This window comes from Pelodiscus sinensis, chromosome 1 (assembly GCF_049634645.1).
Source record: "Pelodiscus sinensis isolate JC-2024 chromosome 1, ASM4963464v1, whole genome shotgun sequence".
NCBI classification, from domain to species: domain Eukaryota; kingdom Metazoa; phylum Chordata; order Testudines; family Trionychidae; genus Pelodiscus; species Pelodiscus sinensis.
This window is the reverse complement of record NC_134711.1, coordinates 297,311,664-297,334,097: the sequence shown is the minus strand read 5'-3', so window position 1 is coordinate 297,334,097 and position 22,434 is coordinate 297,311,664. Positions and strand designations below refer to the sequence as shown.

The window sequence follows — 22,434 nt, the reverse complement described above, 5'->3', positions numbered from 1 at the left end:
CTTATAAAATCTGAGCTCTTTGTAAGGATTGTGGGTGGGTGGATAAAATGTACACGAACAAAAAAACAGTGACTGAAAAGAAATTACTAAGGAGGCATTGATTATAAACATCTGACTACAAAGACTTTCACTTGACCAAAAATACTTCTTCTGAGGAGTACAGGAATGTATGTGTGTCTCTTACCTCTCTCCATGTGAAGCCTAAAGCCTTAAAAATAAGGTGAATAAAAATAATCCAACTTCGCAGTATTTTCCTTATCTTTAAGGCTTCTGGACTATTGAGGTCTGAGTTTTGGTGCGCTAAGGAAATGCACAAGATCAAAATTAGGAATAAAAGCAAGGATCTTATAAAGGAACAGCACACATACAAAGTACAACTTTCCAATTTATTCCTAATTCAGTCAGTCATTTTGCTGTTAATCTTTTAGATTTAGATCCATGACCTTTTTCCCTCTCCAAAAGGACCATTAGGAAAACACAGTACTCGTTTATATCCCTTTTGCATTATGATAACCCCTACGTCATAGAAATGAAAATGTTTACACTGGGAAAGTGTCTCATTACCAGAAAGCACACAAGACAGAGCTCATATTTGCACTGAAGCTGGTTTGCCATTATCTGGAATTATCTTTATCATTTAAAGTACACTTGAGCTCACAAACTCCCAAACATATCTTTTATACTGCCCATATCTCCTCTGTTCTCTGATGCCAACCACTCAATTTGTCCACTTCTCCCGCAAGCACATTCATGCTCTCCTCTCTTTACTCTCTCAGGCTACATCTACATTGCACATTGATTTAAAAATAAGCTATTATGGAATAATTATTCTGAAATAGTTTATTTCAAAATATCACATCTACACTACAGGAAAGCCTCACAATTAGTCTGAGGCAGGCTTCCCTAAGGGTACGTCTAGACTACAGGGTTTTGTCGACAGATACTGTCGACAAAGCTTCTGTCGTCAAAGAGCGTCTAGACTACATTCAGTTTTGTCGACAAAACCCTGTAGTCTAGACACAACCCTACATGCAATAACACCTTCTGTCGACAGAACTCTGTCGACAGAAGGTGTTATGCCTCGTAAAATGAGGTTTACCAGCGTCGACAAAACTGCTGAGTTCTGTCGACGTTATGTCGACAGAACTCAGCGGTAGTGTAGATGCAGGTATAGTTTTGTCGACAAAAGTCCACTTTTGTCAACAAAACTCTGTAGTCTAGACACACCCTAAGGTAGATGTGCTATCTTGATTTAGAGCCCCAGGAGGCACTGTTGAGGAATAACTTAGAATGGCCCTGGTGAGGGGCTATTTCAAAATAGTGGCAGTGGAGTGTCTATACGTGCCTTATTTTGAAATAGTTATTTCAGAATAATGGCTGCTATTCTGAAATAACTTTGCTTTGTAGACATACCCTCAGTGCCCACTTCTACTGTAACAAGAGGTCAATCTTTTGTTTGACTATGAAGGAATTAAGGATATTTTTAATGAATGTTTATAATGTGTCTTTTGCTTGCATTCCTCTGTTCTGCCTATGGCATGGTACTGTAGTTGGTTTCTGAAACAGCTCTTCAGAGCAAAGACTATTTGTGTGCATGTTCATTCGTATGTATGTGCGATATGGGTGCTACCAGAATGCATACTGAAATAATTTATTTTTCCTTCTCATTCCCTAAATAGAGTGGCGTTACGATCAGAGATGGGCCTGAGCAAAAAAAAAAAAAAGGTTTCATCCGGATCGGGATTTTGAACACATTGGCCTATTCTAGAAATAGATTTGATGAAATATTATTTCTGGTAGAGAGATCACTTTGTGGGTGTCTATGCCCATCATTAGTGAAGTCTGAGATTATGAAGAATATGTGCACCTTTATTTAGTGCTTTTTTTTTTTTTAAGTAAACAGCCTAGATCTTTTGTTCCTGTTGTCAATTATAACAAAGTGGTGAAGGAAAGGAATAATGCCTGTTCTAACTGTGGTGTTATTTATAACCACCTAGATGCAGAAATGTGTAATTTATATTTGAAGCTGAGTAAGTCAGACCTGGAGCTCCTGAATATACAATTTATAGTTTTTAAATTGAAGTCATTACTCTTATGCTGAAAAACTGTTTGTCATCCTAAAGGAAATTACTTTTCTATCAATTACTCCTGGAAGATTAGTTAATTTACATTTGTAAGGCATAACAACAGCATTTCACCTCCCAGAGGAATGCATCTGGGAAACATGAGGGTAATTTAGAAATGGAAATCAACTTGAGAATAAAAACAAGTGGCCCCAATTCCAGAGTGTAAACTCTTGTTGAGCTACATGTGCTACTTCATAACTTACCAGTTTAAGCTACGACCTTCTCAGGACTTACTAATGGGACAGAGTCCAGATACTGATGGGAGAAATGGGTCAATTATAGAAAACTAGAAGACTTACCCGACATTGTCCTAGTCCTTCATGGCAGGGGCTGGCGGTGTGGGGGTTCAGGAGTCAAGACAGGACCTTGGGGATGTGCAGGGAGGGCAAGGCAGGAGTCTGGGGAGGGTCCCATCTGGAGAGGATTTTTCTCCCCTAGCTGGTGGGGCCTTTTCTCCCCCACAATCCTGCTGGCTGGCATAGGCTCTCCAGACTCCCCTCGCTGGCAGGGGCCTATTCTCTCTCCTCCCAGGTCCCCAGCCAGCAGGGGCCTTCTCTCCCCCACCCCCTCCAGCTGGCAGGAGACTTTTCTCTCAATCAAGACCAACAAGAGTCTTTGCTGTCCCCCCAGCCCTTTTGGCAGGGGCCATTTCTCCCCCTCTACCCTCCCCTGTCTAGCAGGGGCCTTTTCTCTCCTCCCGAGCCCCCTCCCCAGCCTCCTGTCCAGGAGGGTTTTCATCTCCCCCCACCTCTGGTGTTGCAGTCAGGGGTTTAAGGTGGGGGGGCTGCTTACCTGGTCTAGTAGCAGGCAAGTTGGCAAGGCTCAGCCCTAGCTTACCACTCTCTTGGTGATGTGACTGCTCCCCAGTGGTCACTCCGCAGTATCACATGCCTCCGAACAGCAGCCCTCTCCCTTTCCATGTTCTGGAAAACAGTCCCATTCTCGGCACTTCCCATTTTCCTGGCACAACCAAACCCTGATCTTGCTTTAAGTTAGGGTAAGAGGGAGCTGAATACCGAATTTGGTGGCCCTACCTCTTACCGTTTATGAGGCGTTCTTTAACAAACGGACTTGCAGACAAACAGACACACTCTAAAATATATAGTTAGATAATATATACATTTCATACATAACTCTAAAGGGTGTAAAAGATTAGGTCAGTGTTCCCTCTAATTTTTTATGTCCATGTATGGAATGAACTTTGTTATGTGCAGCAATATGGAGATGATGTGTGACACATCACTTCCACATTGGTGCACTTAACAAAATTCATCCTACACATGGAGAATCTGTGTCAGGGATGGGGCAAAGGGGTTCAGAGTGTGGGAAGGGGCTCAGGGTTGGGGTTGATGAGGACTCTGGCTGGGGATGCGGTCTCTGGAGTGGGACTGGGAATGAGGCATTTGGGTGTAGGAAGGGGCTCCAGGCTGAGGCTATGGGGTTTGCAGTGTGGGAGCAGGCTCAGTACAGAGGGTGGGGATATGGGGTCTGGGCATGAGTTAGGGCACTGGAGCAGATTTATGGCAGGGGTTCTGAGTTAAGGTTCAGGGTTTAGGAGGGAGTCAGAGACTTAGTGTGTGGGATAGGACTCAGCGTATGGGATTGGAGTGTGGGGTCTGAGAGAGAGCTAGGTTGTGGAAGGGGAGTAAGGGCTAGGGCAAGAAATTAGGGTGCAGGTTTTAAGTTAGGGACTTAGGATGGGGGGAGGGAGGAAGAGACTGAAGGCTAGGGCTAGGAGTTGGGATGCTTACTTGGGGCAGTTCCTGTTTGGTTGGGGGGAACAGGTGGCTCCACATGGCCCATGCCGCTCTGCACTGACCTGCAGGCACTGCTACCTGCAGCTCCCATTGGGGATTTGATTATTAATTTTTAAAAGCTATATAACTTAAAGCATATCAACCTATATTATATTATTTATACATCTGTTTATATGTGTTTACTTTTGAAGACAAAGGAAAGAGAATGGCTGAACAGGCATTCGATTTTAACATTATTAAAATGTAGTGCGGTTTGTGTGATCCACCGAGTTAAAACAATTCTAAATGTTTACTCTTACATAGATGTTGGTGTTTGTGGATTTTAGAATAACAAGAAACTTCTTCCAAATTAAAAGTGCCTCTTTATGTCAGAACAACAGCATTTCTCTGCTTGGATAGTATGTGCTGCTTTTATTGTTCTTCGGCACCTCCTGCTGTAATGTCTTGAGATAAATATCAATTTAATCTTAATGGAAAACCACTGTATTTTTTCCCTTTTGGACAAAGTTTAAATGTTGAAGCTGTAGTGGCCATCAAAAGGTGGAGATTCATTGGAAGGGAAACACTCTGGGCCAAAATCAAAGATAAGACAAAGTAGGTTCTAAGGCATAAATTCCATCTTTATCTGGCCATCTACACTGGCTTAGATTCAGAATTGTTAGATCAAACTTCATTGCATTTTGACCCCTCCACACACACTTATGACAACAAAAATTACTACATGACCCCAGAAGTGGAAGAGGGGGACAAACAGAGGCCTGAGCCCATCTCAGCCCAAGGACTTCTGGCATGTAATCTTAGCCCACCCATCTTCTCCTTGGTCTTCAGTCCTAGATAGTGGGACTTGAGCTTCTGGGCTTTGGCGTTGGCCCTTTTCTCTGGAGATGGGTGACAGGGGAGGGATCACTTGAGGATTACCTGTGATTTCTCCCTCTGGGGCCTCTGGTATTGGCCACTGTGGGCAGACAGGATACTGGGCTAGATGGACCTTTGGTCTGACCCAGTATGGCCGTTCTTATGTTCTTATGCCCCAGCAGGTATTACACCACTCTTGGAAACCCCATTACAATTGAGTCATGACCTACTTTGGGGTCACGGCCTACAGTTTGAAAACCACTGGCTCAGACTCACACCCACATTTCAATAAGATGCTACTTATTCCCATTTATGTCATCATGTCTTTTCTGACTTGGGATTGCTAAATATGCTGGAATCTGAGAGTTTAAACTGGAGGTAATGTATATGTCAAGGGCAGATGGGAAGAGTGAAGTTGGAAAACCAACTGCATACGAAGGTATAAGTTGTAACAGTGAGTGTGGGTTCTAGAATCCACTAATGAAGCAGGCTTATTTGAGGAAAGACTGGAAAAAAACAATCCTTGTTTAATGGCTTTCAGCTTTTATCAAGGACCTACTAAACCAAAAGAAGTTCTAATGCATTAGCTTTAACTACATAGGAAAAAGTATAAAGTAACATTTTAGGGCCAAATTGCTCCCTGTGCAGATTATTCTCTAGTAGGAAACTGACATGGCACGTGTTTGAACTCATAGGATTTTTGCCTGATTCTGCAGAACTGGCTCCTGCAGAAGTTGTGTTCAAAGCCCCAAAAGCTCCAAAGAAAAACATTCAACAATTCCTATTTATTTAAAAACAAAATAGAAATGGATGGGGGGGGGGGGAGGGCAGTGACTTATTTTTAAGTGCCATGGATGATTCTCTCACACATTGGTAACCATTCTGTATCATTCTGTCCCAAAAAGATTTCTGTAAATCTGCATCATAATGAGCTATAATCACTCAAGCTAATTTGCCACAATCATTATTAATTGGCCAGCTTGCCAACACCTGGTACCAACAGATTTTTCATCTAAGTGAATGCAGTGCCACACAATTGTGACAGCAGGATTTAAACTAATCCCTCTTCACACACAAGCAAGCACCAAATGACGCTCATGACAAAGACACACAGAGACCAGCTTGACATTTGCTGACAACTCCCATGGGATTCCCCCTTCAGCAGGACTGGCTCTGCTCATGAAACCATTTTTAAATAGCAAAGATAATCTGAAGCCATTTCAATCTAGACTGGTTATATTCCCTGAAAGAAACCCTTCCTTCACATTTATTATCACAACACAGAGAGCCAACTTCTGGGGTTTTTAAAAAGCAAGAACTGTTATCAGATGAGGATTCACAGCCGTTTGACAGGGCAATTTTATTATACAGACAGTTTATTATATACACGTCATGTAAAGTTGCACACTAAATAGCCAAGTGTTTAAAGGCTGACTCTATGATTACACTCCCCGTTTTAAAGTTCAGGCAGGAGACTTCTTACCTCGCAGTTGCAGCTCTAAGCTGTCCTTAAAGATAAAGCAGCCCAGAAGACATCCTGGTTTTGTTTTCTTGCTTAAAAATCTAATCTGTCAGAGGCACAGAAGGTGACTTGCAAGGGGCCAGCCCCTTCTTATCGAACACACCAATGGGAAGAGCAGGGCAGCACATGTGTGAGCTGCCTCCCTGAAAACCTGTCACAATCAGCATATGATCTTTGTGATCGAGGAGCCAAATTAACCTCCGTGTTACTGTCACAAAGCATTTCACTCCTTGTGCCCATGCAACCCTAGCACACAGTTCATCACCCTAGTCATACAGAAGCAGAGGTGAGGGTGACAAAAATACGGCCTCCCCCACATTTCATGACTAGTGTCAACACAGGCCTAAAGGGGGAAGGGTGATGCCTCCTTTAATAAAGGAGCAAACTGGAGCTACTTTTCATAAACTAACCCACTATAATTACTTTCAATAACCTAAGTTTTTGTAAAGGTATAGTCTGGCTCCTGGGCCTTTGCTTTGCTTTCCTTTTTCATACATACATACATACATATATATATATATATATATATATATATATATATATATATATATATATATATATATATATATATATATATATATATATGAAGATTTCTCTTTTTCATGCTTTTCCTACTGCACTGCTTCTTCCTTTTCAGTATTTTTCTTTAGATTGTTTTTATTTTTTTCCTCTATATTTTTTATCCCTAATTTTAGGTCCACATTCTGCAAAATCATGTCTGGACAGGCCCCTGTGCTGCATGGAGCTCTGCTGAAATAAATTGAGATCTGGCAGTACATGTTTTTCCTCCTCCCTCAGTATGCTTTCTCTCTCTCTCCTCTGTTCTCTTTCCTGTCAGATTTCCACCATGCCCAGTTCCTTTCAGGTTTTCCCACCACGAGAAGAAGGTTCTTCATCTCCCCCCTCTTCTTTTTACCCCCAACAGTATAGGTTAAATTCCCCCATACCACTGACCCATATTCTCACCAGAAAACTTTACTGTATGTTTGTTAGTAAAGAGTAATGTTCGTTTCTGCATCCATTTACCCTGACAATACTTAGATCAACTGTTTCTCAAATAACTTGCAAAATATATGGAGTGACAGACATTCACAAGTTTTAGGCTAGCTGCTTTCCAAGCCTTCCTACATATTCAGGGGGTGGAAAGATGTACACTAACTTATGCAGTTTTAAAGTATAGCAATAATATAATACAACAAATTAGTCATATGAAAGCAGTCTGTAAGGATATGTCCATACAGCAGCGTTATTTCGGACTAATGTCAGTTATTCCGAAATAACAAAGAGTGCATCTACGCTACAAGCCTTTAGTTTGAAATAATGTCGAGTTGGCGGACTTCTGACTCCGACTCATGGTAACTCTCGTTTTATGACGAGCAAGGGAAATTGAAGGAAGAGTGTTCTTCCTTCGACTTCCTGCTGTGTAAATAGTGCCAAAAGCTGAATTAAGCTATTTTTACTTCAGCTACACAATTGACATAGCTGAAGTTGTGTAGCTTATTCCAACTTTAATCCTGCTGTGTAGACGTACCCTAAAAGTTTTAGTTCGATGAACAAACATCTACACATTTGTTTTCACATCTGTACATTTATTTACAAATGTCAACATGCTGAGAGGGAAAGACACTGAACACATCCAGTATTAAAGTCGTTTATTCTTAGCAAAAATACAAGACCTACAAGCCTCAGTGCCACCTTATTCTTAAGCCATCCCCAGAGTTATCTCTACTGATTCCCTATGTTGGTTTTATTTGATCAGATATTCCCACTTGCACATAGAGGATCTAGGTCATGGAGTGCATTGGCTCTCAGAATGCCTAGCAACCAAAAGTCAAGATCACAGCTTGAGGAGAATATTGCCATAAATAAACCTCCTCTTTTAAATCAAGAGAGTTGTACATTCACTATAGGAACATCCTATTATCCTCACAGCAGAGTGTGATTATAATTTACAGGAAGCCCTCGCCACTCACCATTTTGCTATCTGTGGTTTTGCATATTTGCGGTGCGCAATGCTGCACTAGTCCAAACACATAACACAGCATGATGATGCTTTTTCAGTGTGTTCTAGTACAAGAGCCTGAAAGTTAAATGGGAGATTGAAGCTGCAATTATGCCGTTATGGGAATGTTAGATATTGCATGTGTTTATTGCATTATTGCATGTAAATATCAATCGGTTGTATCATTATATTGTCTTATATGGAAAATGTAGTTTTGTTTCAGGAACATCCTGGGCTCCAATATTCGTGCATTTTTCACCACTAATGGTGATCTCAAGAACATATCCCCTGCTAATGCCAAAGGCTTCCGGTTTTCGTAAATGTATTAGTGAATTGCAGTAATGCAGCAACAAGTAAATTAGTAGGCTCTACTCATGATAACAAATAATTCTAAAATGACTTTCCCGTGGCATTTATAGTAAAGAATTGATCCAAAAATCATCTAAAAATCTTAGCAGTTAGTAAGCCTGTCAACTTAACTAGCCCATCTACCTGCCAGTTCAGGATGATCTCCATTGGACATTTGTTCTACCCATCTTATCCACCATTTCCCTAACATAGTGCCTATTATGACATTTTTTAATGCTATAGAATACAGGTAATTTTTTCTTAATGCTCGGCATATGTCTTTCCCTGAGCCATTAGCCCTAGATATGCGCTCATGTATAATATTAAATTCCTTTCCTTCCTTGGTGTTTATAGCTTGCAAATATTTGTAGACTTACCACATCTCCTGTTAGCCAAGCTTTACATATTTATTTGTCAATCTTTCCTCATTAGTTAATACTGCCAACCCTTTTATTTTTGTTACCCTTTTGTGAACTTGCTCCAATTTAATTTTTTAAATTGAGGCAGAGGGAGGTTTTACAAAAATTGGAATGAGGAAGAGCTTTGTTTTTTCATGCAAGTAAAGGCAGAGGTGTATTAAAAACAAAAAAAGCATTTGAAATAAAATTCGGCACCAGCCACACTTTTGCAAGTGTCAGCTTATTACTGTTCCCTTCAAGACAGTTACAATCATTAGTTGTCCAATGACAATCCCACAAATACATATGCTTAACTTTGCCCCCACAAGAAATCCATTGACTTCAGAGAGACTATGTAAAGTTAAACGTGTCCATAAGTGTTTGCACAGTCAGGTTCTGAGAGTCTAAGCTTTTCAGAGTGGGGACTATGTCTCCCTATGTGTTTGTATAGCTCCCAACACAGAAAGACTTCTGACCTGCTTGTACTGAAATACAAATAAATACTAAGTAATTTAGGATGAAATTCCAATGTCATTACTCAGGGTGAGCAGTACAATACATATTATAATGTTTTTCTGCCTCTAGATCTCCAGTACTTTGTCCTCTAGCCTTTTACCTATGAAATAAAAAGGCTTGTTGAGTAAATATAATGCATGTGGCAACACTTCGGATGTTGTCTCCATTATTTGTCTCTCTTCAACCTTTGCAATATAGCTTAGCTACTTAAACCACACACAGTACTTTACCCTGTAAGTGGTCCCACTGGAATCTCATCACACCTAGTAAGCTTGAGAGGGGAGCTGTATTACAAAAATATTAATCAAACAAGCATTGATTGAGTCTGTGGGCAATAGAGGAATATTAATTCCTCCTAGATTTGCTGAGAGCTGTTGCTAGTAAACATAGGGTCTCATCCCAATCAGTCATGGTCCCTAACGGCTGAAAAGTTCAAATTTCCAGAGTTGACATAAAGGGACATATAAAGTACCAGAGGAAGGAGAGGCAGCTTCATTTGTGGTTTTCTTCTATATCCAATCCCTCCATGGCAAAAATCACAAGGGATGAACTTACACTCAGACCTTACGCTTCCTTGCCCCATAAGGGATTTTTCGTATTGGAGCACAGTTTGTCAACATTTTGTAGAAGCTGGCAAAAACCTAGAGTGAATGTGACCTATCATTTAATACTGACCATATTAGGCTCAAATTTCATTTTAATGGACTGTAACAAACTGTAATGCTCTACTGGAATCACTTTAGTTGCTTGAGTACATTGAGCCAGATACAATGTTAGCAGAAGCCTTTTGATTATGATTGCTTTGCAATTGTAAAATCACAAAAGAGAACCTACACAATAGTTTGTTGAAAAAATAAATGTATGGAAATAGATGACTCAGCAGTCATTTCACAGTGTTCAACATTTTTGCAGTAGGCTATTAATTTATAGATTCCTTTAAAGTAGAAATGATTTATAAGCCCTGGAGCTATGTCTACACTATAATGTTATTTCAATATAAGTTATTTAGAAATAAGAACTCCCGAAATAACTACAGGTTGTACTTCCCTTAACCGGGACTCCCTGGGCTAGCAACATCCGTGGTCCAGCATGTGGCCTGGGAGCTCTGTTCCTGGCCATGGGGTCTGGCCCTGGCCCTCCGTCCCAGCCCTGACTGTGCAGCTCCGGCCCCGGAGGCAGGAGGCTGCGGAGCTCTGCCCCAGCTGTGGAGCTCTGGCCCCCTGGCCATGGAACCAGGCGGGTGCGGAGCTAGGGTTGCCAGATGGTTTAACTAAACATACTGACCCCCTCCCTCCCAAAAAAAACACCGGGGAAAAAATTTTAGGGAAAAAAAAGGGGGGAGACCAAAGTTGCTGAGAAAAAAAAAAGTACTCCCAGAGTTATTAAGCAAAAAATAAATAAAAAAAAATAAACAATAAAACAGCACGGCCCCTTTAAGAAAGCAATCTTGTTTTCCTGATCAAGCCAGAAGGCAGCTTCCCTGTAGAACCAGGTAAGCGGGGGGTACGGGGGACTCGGGAGGTCTGGGGATGGGGCTAGGGAGGCACGGGGGGAGGGCATAGGCCCAGTTGCTGAGTGTGTCGTAAGGTTGTCAGGTGTCCGGTATTTTCGCCTCCTGGCAGGGGAAAAAAAATCAGAAAATACCAGACATTTTAGGAGTCCGGTATTTTCTGAATTTTTTTACTGGACAGGAGGCGAAAATACTGGACTGTTAGGATCAATACCGGACACCTGGCAACCCTATGCAGAGCTCTGCCTCAGCTGCGGAGTAGGGATGTAATTGGTTAACCAGTTAGGGTGGGAGCAGATCCCCATCTACCTTGGGCATTTTTAAATGACTTTTTACATTCCTATCTCGAGCAGCCCCTGTCTGTGGCACATCCAGGTGGGAAGCTGCTCCGGCTCCACCGGTTAACAGGAAAATAAACTTCTTTCTAGCAGTTACACATGGACTATGTTTGTTTTTTGTTGTGCAAGTAAACTCAATTAAAAAACTATCTTTTCTTTCAGGAACTAGGGCCAAATGCTGTTGACCTCACACAACAATGATTTCTGAGAGGCTACTGAGTGATTAAGGTGAGCAGGAAGTGGTCCCACAATTAGTATTCTGTTGGACACTAAATATTGTTAGAGAGGACTGCTGGCTGTAACCAGTTACATAAAACACAGGTTAGGTGAACAGTATCCTCTCTTCAGTGCAGCAACATTTTTAAACATGATGGTGTCTTTCAGCTTCCTTCAACAGCCAGCTATCAGTTGGTGAATCACTTTATAAAGCATTTAACAACTGCTTGTAAATACCATACACCACCTGTTTTCAGAATCAAAAGGGTGTGGGCCAATAATATTTCTGGACCAAAGTGTTATTTCTTTTTAAATTACTTGCATGGTCTCAAAACAAGCAGATCTTATAACGTCATTCCATCTAGTTTCTAAAACAGGTTATACCTCCCTAGTTCAGCACCCTCAAGACCTAACCATGAATCTGCCAGAGCAGAGGAGATACCAGAGGTGCTGGCATTGACAGAGCGGCATTGACTGGCCCCTCTACTGCTGATGGAGTGGAGCCACAGAGGGGCTGGCATTGACCTCCTCTGGTCTGGCAGATTCCCTGGTTTGGAACCAGTCGGGTTCTGACTGCTTCCTTCCCTCCCTGAGCTTGAGTACTACAAATGAGCTATTTTTGGTGCTCTGGAAGCTCTAGGACAACGGGGGGAGGAGTTGCTGAGCAGGGGGGTGGCTTTTTCCCATGAGTGCTCCAACCTGGGAACACCCATGCAGATGCCAAACCACAGATGTTTCTGGACTATGGAAGTCCACACCATAGAGGTCAAACCTGTAGTAGAGGTGAGTAAAATTCAGAATTTACAGCCCATGGGAAATTCAACTTTTGTTTTCATCCGACATTGGGACTAAAAATTTGAAGTCTTTTGTTGACGGAAATATTGCAGAATTTCAATTTGGACGTGTCAAATCATTTGTTTTGTAGCCAGCTGGACATGGTTCCCCCCCCCCCACCCATTGGAATATAGCCACTGGACATAAACCCCTGTTCCTCCCCCCTTCTCTTCTATTTTCAGCACTTTCAGGTGTGGTTTAAGCAAGTTTCCTGTTCTATTGAACAAATGCAGTTTAGGCAGTTCCTGTTATGGGACAGGCTCGATAATGGCAGCCTGGCCATTTCACATTAATATAATTAATTGTATCCCTGCTTATGAATACCTATGTGTGCATGAGGAAGTGTGAATAAGAATCCAGGGCTCTCAATTCACATGCGTTAATGCCTGTGATTAATGCCGGGCAGGATTAACATGTTAATTTTTTAAAACGCGTTAATCGCACGCATTAATGCTGCACTACCCTTTGAAGTGCCATTCTGGCGCTTCAAAGGGGAAGCACAATGCAGAGCTCGGGGTCAGTTGGGGACTCTCCAGCTGACCCCAGGCTCCACTGCTCCTTTGAAATGCCGCTTCTGCACGTTTCAGAGGGGTAGTGGAGCCCGGGGTCAGCTGAGGACTCCCCAGCTGACCCTGGATTCTGGGGAAGTACCACACGGAACCGGGGTCAGCTGGGGACTTCCCAGCTAATCTGGGTTCTGGGGAAATGCTGTGGGGAGCCTGGGAATAGCTGGGCAGTCCCCAGCTGACCCTGGGCTCCATGGCAGCTGCCCCTTTGAAATGCCGGAGACAGTGTTTTAAAGGGGCAGCCACCGCACAGCTGATCTGCGGACTCTACTGCCCCTTTGAAATGCCACACAGCTGACCCCGGGCTTCACTGCCCCTTTGAAACTCATGGAGGTGGCATTTTAAAGGGGCAGCTGCCATGGAGCCCGGGGTTAGCTGGGGACTGCCCAGCTTATCCCGAGCTCCCTGCGGCATTTCCTCAGAACCCGGGATCAGCTGGGGAGTCCCCAGCTAACTCCGGGTTCCGCTGACATGCTATGCAGAATGCCTTGTGCTGCCCCTTGTAAACACTGCCCCGGCACTTCAAAGGGGCAGCGCTGCATGTAGCCCGGGGTCAGCTGGGGATTCCAGCTGATCCTGGGCTCCATGCAGCACTGCCCTGTTGAAATGCCATTGCAGCATTTCAAAGGGGAGGCGCACGCGATTAATGATGCGATTAATCACGATTACATTTTTTAATCACTTGACACCCCTAGGAGAAACACCCAATCATAAAGCAGTCCAGCATTTGTAACCTTTTAAGGCAAGAAAATATCCTGCAAACTGCTTAAATTAACATGAAAGGTGGCCAGGTCTCTCCCTCTTTCTCTCTGTCTCTTGGACAAGATCTTACAGTACACCAAGCCCGGGACTGGAGTGGAAACAGTACATCTCCCATGGATCTGGACCCCAGGGAACTCTTGTCACCTCGTGGCCTGATCTCCGGGGGGCTGTCTTCTGGCAAGTTTCAGCCACCTGCAAAATCGAAAGTAATCTATGCCACACCTGCAGCTCGCCTCCAAACTGCCGGTATAAATGTGATGTGTGTGTGAGTACACCATACCCTTAAAAATCTGTATTGCTTCAGTTCACCATTGTCTGATTCTAAGGACAGGTAACACGTTTCAGCCATTTTGACTGAAATGAAATGTTTAGACAGTCCCAAAATTGAAGTCTCATTACATTTTATTGAAGTGACCTGAAACAAATTGTTCGGGCTAGGTCAGTTCAAAATTAAATTGCATTTTTCCTGTATAGGAACATTGCTTCATGGGAGGTTTCCTGGTTGGACTTCATCTTCCATAATGCAGCTTATTAGGCAACTTCCATGATGCCTGAGCAGCTCAGTCAGAGAGAACTCCACATTGCATTATGGGAGATGTAGTCCTCTGGAGAGCATGGTTCAGAGAAGAAAATGGAAACCCAAATTCCATCTTCCATAAGGCAATGCACCATAAGGAAATGTGTTTATGTTTCGTTAAACTGATTTGAAATGAAATGTTTTGGGTGAGTTAAAAAACGTGTACAATTTTGATTTTCTGAGAACTGTAGTTTATATTAGAAAATCATTCCAATAGAAAATTCCTGCCCCGCTCTAGTGAGAAAGTTATGAACAAGCACTAATTTTTAAGAAAATACAAACATTAATTAATCAGGTTAGGGTTTACTGTCCTTAGATTACACCAGTGGTCCCCAACCTTTTTAAGCACATAAGAACGGCCGTACTAGGTCAGACCAAAGGTCCATCCAGCCCAGTATCCTGTCTGCCAGCAGTGGCCAATGCCAGAGGGAGTGAATTGAACAGGTAATGATCAAGCGATCTCTCTCCTGCCATCCATCTTTAGCCTTTGACAAACAGAGGATAGCAACACCCTTCCTTATAGCCATCTATGGACTTAACCTCCATGAATTTATCTATTTCTCTTTTAAACCCTGTTATAGTCCTAGCCTTCACAACCTCCTCAGGCAAGGAGTTCCACAGATTGACAATGTGTGTGAAGAACTTCCTTTTATTTGTTTCCTTTTATTTGTTCCTTTTATTTGTTTAAATGCTGCCCAATAGTTTCATTTGGTGGCCCCTAGTTCTTATATTATGGAAACAAATAAATAACTTTTCATTATTCACTTTCTCCACACCACTCATGATTTTATAGACCTCTATCAAGTAGGAGACTACTTCAAAGTACCAGTTAAATCTCATGAGGTAAGGGGTTTATTTCGGAATCACCCTTCTCTGCCGCGTGTAGACGTGGACAGTTATTCTGGGCTAGTCAATTTCCAAAATGGCGACCGGCTGGGAACATGCGGTCGCCCTCATTAGCCTCCCAAGTTCGAACTAGGGGGCTAGTGTAGACATACCCAGACAGACAGACAGACATGGGGAGTGGAAAACAGGAGACAGACCACTCAATCTGAAGCATCTGGCCTTGGTCACTTTCAGAACACAATGGGCTAGAGGGAACAATGATCTGACTCAGTATGGTCATTCTTATGTTTTTACTCTCCAGCAATATGTACAGAAGACAGAATCTTCAGAAATAAGAAAGGTTCACAGAAAACAAAACTATCCTATTTCTTAACATGATGGTCATATACTAAACATGTGCAAGAGGAAAGATGGCCTTTTGGTTGTGGTACTAACTTTACTGGGACTCAGGATATGTGGGTTAGTTCCTGGCTCTGCCACAAACTCTTTTCTGTGATGTTGCATGAATTACTTAATCTCTCTAAGGGTATGTCTACCCAGAAAAGTTATTTTGAAATAAAAGCCGTTATTTTCAAAGTAACTTTACTAGCATCTATCCAGCCAAACTGCTATTTCAAAATTAATTTGAAATAGCAGAGCGCTTATTTCGAATTTGGAAAACCTCATTCCACGAGGAATAATGCCAAATTCGAAATATCTATTTCGAAATAAGTGCTGTGTAGACACTTATTTCAAAATAGGGGGCTCCAGCCTTCCCAGGGTGCTCTGGTGATCACGCCAGTCTCAACCAAGAACACTCCTCTCCCTCCCCTCTCCCAAGAGCCCTTAAAGGGGTTGACTCTAGCCACAGTGCCTGTGCCAGATCCAAGCCTGCCAGCCCAGAGCTAGCAGTCGCTGCCCCTGACCCAGTGGCCCCAAAACATGAGCCAGAAAGCCACTGGTAGCGAGCCCTCCACCACTCCCCAGGAGCAGTCTGCCAGCTCCCAGGAGCTTGCCAGGGCCCAGAGAAGGTGGGCGCCTTCCTAGTCCAGGGTGGAGATCATGGACCTTATTCAGGTTTTGGGGGGGGATGCCCCCAGTATCCATGATCTCCGCTCTAGATGGAGGAATGCAGCCGTCTATGGCAGGATAGCTGCCAGCCTGGCCACCAAAGGCCACATGCGAACCCAGGATCAGGTTTGCATAAAAATCAAGTTGGTCCAACAAGACCGCCAAACCTGAGCACGAGTGCCCCAGGTGGAAGGGGCGATTGGCACCCCTGCCTGCACAGCCGTCAATGGCCTAGGCTCACGGGCCTCCCCTGACCCTGAGCTTCCCCTCCCCCTTCTTCCCCTTGCTTCCCCCTTCTAGCTCCCTGCTCCCAGGTTTTCCCCTCCCCTCTCGCACCCTCTCTTCTCCCCTCTCCTGCCTCCTTTCCCCAGTCTCACCAGAGTTTCATCCCCCGTCCCCTGTTTTGTTAAATAAAGAGCGTTTGTGTTCATGAAAATACGTGTATTTTATTTGACATCAGGAAGGGGGGTTAGGGAGGAGTAAGTGGAAGGACGTGAGGGAGGAATGAGGCACAAGCCCCCAGTGGGGCAGACCAGGGAGCCTCTTCGTGCTCCTCAGGGTGAAAGCTCTCCCGCAGGGCCTCCTGGATACTGACAGCCCCCTGATGGACCTCCCAGATGGCAGCCTGCAGAAAGTGCAGCCAGGCTCACAGCAACGTGTCCACGAGAAGCACCCAGAGTGTCCAGGGGCAGCTCTGGCTCCATGTTGCAGAGTGCTGTGGTGTCCCGAGTGAGGGCAACCAGAGCTCGCAGAGACACAAATGCTTTGCTCTGCCTCATCGAGGTAGGCAAGCAAGCAGGGAAAGCTGAGAACTGGCTGTCCGGGGGGGGATCCCTTTAAGCACAGGCCTCAGATAGCCTCAGGCAGCAGCCACACAAAGTAACTCCTGACCTGACGCCCTGCCGGACGTGGTTCCGGCCAGCCTTAAATGCGATTCAGCATCCACTCAGTGTGGATGTACTATTTTGAAATAGCAAAATGCTATTTCGAAATGCATTTTGTGTGTAGACGCATTATTTTGAAATAACTTATTTCGAATTAACCATTTCAAAATAAGCTATTTCGAAATAACGCTGTTGTGTAGACATACCCTAAGAGTGCATCTACACAGCACCCTTACCTTGAAATAGCTTATTTTGAAATGTCCCTTAATCCTTGTGCAAGGGCTGTTGGAATAGTGATCCTGTAAAATGCAGAATATATCCAGAGGTATCCCAAAATAGCTCCGCAGTGTTGACGTAGCCTAAGACTCAGTTCTCCATCTGTAAAGTAGAAATAATATTTCCATTCTCCCACACTTAATCTGTCTTGCCTATGTAGGCCATAAACTCTCCAGTCCAGGAACTGCCTTTTACTGTGTGTTATAGCACAAGCAAGGTCCACCCTCTTTATGTGCTAACATAATACATGATTAATCATAAATATTGTATTTTGCTCCATTGTAACTGTATTAATTGTATCATTGAAGTATTTTGGAGTTTTGTCCTATTACTGCCTCCCTTTCATAGTCACCCTAGAAGCACCCACAACAGCGCTAGCTCTAGATATAATTGCTTTGGGCTCTCACTTTCATTCTAACACATGCTAGCCTCGCTTTTTATCTTCTAGGGAGCAATCTGTTAAAATTTGCTGGGTGTCTTCATTTTAGTATAAAAGTCATCTTGGATTGGAGAACACATTTGAAATTTCAAACTTCTGAGTTCAAAATTTGGTCATAAAACTGAAAAAAGTTCCCTGTTCCATGAATGCAACTGTTTTAAATATCACAGTAACACTGTGTCAGCTTCATCACATCATCTTTTAGGGTGGGTGCCAGGGAAAATAATGTTCACTTCCTGGCCAGGAAGGCACCATCAGCCTGAGGATGGGAATTACATTTAGGGAGGGAGAGAGTCATGAGTACTAGCTTTCTGTGCCAGATCTGTTCCACTTGCTGTATGACCTTGGATAACCCATATAGGGCCTACTTTTCAGAGGTGCTGAGTACCTGCAGCTAGCCACTGACTTCAACAGGACTAGTAAGGGCTTAGAACCTCTAAGTAACCAAGGGTATGTCTACACTACCCCGCTAGTTCGAACTAGCGGGGTAATGTAGGCATACCGCACTTGCAAATGAAGCCCGGGATTTGAATTTCCCGGGCTTCATTTGCATAAGCGGGGAGCCGCCATTTTTAAATCCCCGCTGCTTCAAACCCCGTGCAGCGCGGCTACACGGGGCTCAAACTAGGTAGTTCGGACTAGGGTGCCTATTCCGAACTACCGATACACCTCATTTCACGAGGAGTAACGGTAGTTCGGAATAGGAACCTAGTCCGAACTACCTAGTTCGAGCCCCGTGTAGCCGCGCTGCACGGGGTTCGAAGCAGCGGGGATTTAAAAATGGCGGCTCCCCGCTTATGCAAATGAAGCCCGGGAAATTCAAATCCCGGGCTTCATTTGCAAGTGCGGTATGCCTACATTACCCTCCTAGTTCGAACTAGGAGGGTAGTGTAGACATACCCCAAGTCTTTAACTCCTCTCTGCTAAACCACCATGCTGATAAGCACAGCATAAATTCTCAGGTCTGTAAAACAGGGATAATTATGTGAGCTGGATCAGGTTTTCTGCATTTCAATGATTCCACAAAATTGCTTTCAAAATTTCAACAAAAAACAGGGTGTCTTTTGGGGGGTGAAGGGCGTAGGGAGAATCATCCTGTTCTTGAAAGTGGTGTAGTGGTGGTTAAATACTGACCCCCCTCAACAAAGCTGTAACATTTTTAATTTAGCTAAAACTGATCAGACATGTTTTGTGAACAATTCCCCATTTTCAATCAACTTTTATATAAACAATTCTATCAAGAGTATAAACACTTTATAAAGTGTTTCAAAATTTACAGATGAAGTCTATATATTGGTATGATGGCAAAACTTAAGTTCTCTTACCTTTTCCACATAAGGTGAGGTTTTGACAGTCTGAACAGTACTCCCTACACTTAGAATGGGGAAACCTGGTGAAATCATTCTTAATAGTAAAAATGTGAAAAAAATGCTCTTAAGGCTTGCATTCTAGGGAAAGAGGTGAGCAACCCTTTGTAGTGAAAGAACACTGTAAGGTCTATCTAGAAAAGTTGCATGTGCAGAAGTCCATGGGATCAGATCTAATGCCTTTGAGGTGCTAAAACAATTGGCTGATGTGACTGCAGAGCCAATGGCCATTGCCTTTGAAAATTTTGATTGGGGGAGATCCTGGGATGATTAGAAAAAGGCAAATATGGTGCCCATCTTTTAAAAAGGGAAGACAAAGGATTGGGGGATCTACAGATTGGTCAACCTCACCTTAGTGCCTGGAAAAATCATGGAGCAGGTCCTCAAGGAATCCATTTTTAAACGCTTGGAGTAGAGGAAGGTGATCTCTACAGAAACGGTCCAAATGGATTAATGAAGGGCAAGTCATGTCTGACCAATCTAACTGCGGCTTCTATGATTAGATAAATGGTTCTGTAGATATGGGGAAAGTGGTGGATGGGATAAACCTTGACTTTAGCAAAGCTTTTGATATGATTTCCATGGTATTCTTGCCAATAAGTTAAAGAAGTATTGCTTGGATGAATGGACTATAAGATGGATAGAAAGCTGGCTAGATCTTGGGCTCAACAGATAATGATCAATGGCTTGATGTCTAATTGGCAGCTGGTACTAAGCACAGTGCCCCAGTGACTGATTCTGGGGCTGGTTTTGTTCAACATCTTTATTAATGACATGATGAGGGGATGGATTGCACCCTCAGCAAGTTAATGGATGACACTAAGATAGAGAAAGAGGTAGATTTGCTGGAGGGTCGGGATAGGGTCCAGAGTGACCTAGACAAATTGGAAGACTGGGCCAAAAGAAATCTGATGAGGTTCAATAAGGACAAATATAGAGTCGTGCACTTGGGACAACAGAATCCTAAGCATTGTTACAGGCTGGGGACCAACTGGCTAAGCAGCAATTCTGCAGAAAAGGATTACAGTAGACAAGAAGCTGGATGTGAGTCATCAGTGTGCCCTTGTTGCTAAGAAGGCTAACAGCATACTGGGCTGCATTACATGTTCGACCTCCTTGATCCAGCACCCATGGGACCTGACCAGTTCCAGATAAGGGATATTTCTGAACCAGGAGAGGTCATTTCAGCCCCCCAGGTCAACTTTCTGGCTTCCCGCCACACCTCAGCTGAGCCACGTGCTAGCTCACAGACCCCGCCAGCACAGCTGAGCTGCATACCAGCTCCCTGCCCCCCTCCACAGCCCAGATGAGCCACATGGCTCTGGCCTCCCTCACAGCCCAATTGAGCTGCATGCCAACTCATGGCCCCCCATCCCAGCTGAACCAAGTGCCAGCTCCTGGAGCCGCCCCCATCTCAGCTGAGCTCCTGTCCCCCTCTTGCAGCCTAGCTGAGCTGCACGCAGGCTCACTGCCCCCCTCTCGCTGCCTATCTGAGCCATATGGCTCCAGCGGAATGAGGGAAGTTATTATTCCCCTCTAATCAGCACTGGTGAGGCCACATCTGGAGTATTGTGTCCAGTTTGGAGCCTCCCACTACAGAAAGGATGTGGACAAACTGGAGAGAGTCCAGCAGAGGATAATGAAAATTATTAGGGGGCTGGGACACATCATTAACCTAGGTTACCTAGGGAGGTGGAGGAATCTCCATCCCTAGAGGTGTTTAAGTCTTGGCTTGACAAAGGCCTGGTTGGGTTGATTTAGTTGGGATTGGTCCTGCCTTGGGCATGGGCCTGGACTTGATGACTTTCTGAGGTCTCTTCCAGCTCTATGATTCTATGATTTATGAGGAGAGGCTGAGGGAACTGGTCTTATTTAATCTGCAGAAGAGAAGAATGAGGGGGGATTTGATAGCATCCTTCAACTGCCTAAGAGGCATTCCAAAGAGGAGCAAGCTAGGCTATTTTCAGTGCTGGCAGATAACAGAACAAGAAGCAGTGGTCTCAAGTTACAGTGTGGGAGGTCTTGGTTGGTTATTAGGAAAAACTACTTGCCAAGGAGAGTGGTGGAATCTCCATTCTTAGACATTTTTAAGGCCAGCTTGAGAAAGCGTTGTCTGAAATGATTTAGTTGGGAATGGTCCTGCTTTGAGCGAGGGATTGGACTAGATGATCTCCTGATGTCTCTTCAAACCATAATCTTCTATGATTTTATGATTACCTTGCTTGTGGATCCCAGAATCTCATTAGCTCTTTTGGTCACAACTTCTACAGAATTTAGCAGCAGATAAGAGGGAATTTGGAGACTATCGGTGATTCTGAAACATTGGATTTTAGTGCCGAAGGTAGGCACCTATGTCCTTCTGTGAATTTAGCCCTTAAATCTTCCTTTGCTGTCTTTCATGTCATTTCTACTAGTTATCCAAAGTTCTCTAGCATCCCCCTAAATTTCTCTCTTTCCTTGGTGTTCAGATCTTGTCAGTACTTGCAGCAAGTTACTTCAGTAATCTGCTAGCCAAGCTATACAGATACAAGTTGTAATGTCTCTTTAATGATTTGTTCTCCCCAGAACCTTAGTCTCCGAAAGCTTAGTCCCTGCTGGTACAGAAAAGAAACAATTCCATGATGCAACATTTAGATCCACATTTGGATCAATATTTTGAAACCACAAAAATGTTGTGTTTTCAGAACCAGGATTTTAGCTTAGTTCATTAGAATGAGGGGAAGCAGCTGCAAATTCAGGTCCGGATCCTGGTTGAGGTGTTCTATTAAATGCTTCTTTCTTTTGTATGATATCCAGTCAGCATTTGAACTCAGGCCCATTTATTATACTGAGGTTTTAGTAACTACCCGTAGAATTCCACGTGAAGTTTCTCTGGAGTCATCCAAAGAGGAACAGTCACCTGCCTCGTCCTTGAGGTAATGCCTCTGAGCACGTAACCCAAAACTATCTTTAGTATTTATACTGATAATGAAAGGGTCTGACAATCAGGTGAAATCCACTTGATTGAACTACATGATCTGTATCCTTTGGGAGGTTAGCTTTGACAGTGATATTAGGGCAGCTGCATTGAGTTCAGGATGTTTTTTCCAACATTTAGTGTAATTCATATTTTTGAGATAAGCCTGCGATACTAAACATCTGTAGTTAGTCTGACAACTCTCATATCAATTTTTACCCCTCTTTTAGGTCTTGGTGTTACATTCTTCTTCTATCTTTATAAGATAATGAAATCACTAGCTAGGAAA

At 43.4% G+C, this 22,434-nt stretch overlaps 1 protein-coding gene across 1 annotated transcript in view; it reads right to left on the bottom strand.

Annotated features, from left to right (window-relative positions):
* The window catches only part of STARD13 (StAR related lipid transfer domain containing 13), a 430,610-nt gene extending 424,259 nt beyond the window's left edge, over window positions 1-6,351 (bottom strand). Inside the window, exon 1 of the mRNA XM_075919190.1 lies at window positions 6,222-6,351. The gene's annotated coding sequence lies outside the window, so the exon portion shown is untranslated. The remainder of the gene's footprint in view (window positions 1-6,221) is intronic.
* Window positions 6,352-22,434: the final 16,083 nt, after the last annotated feature.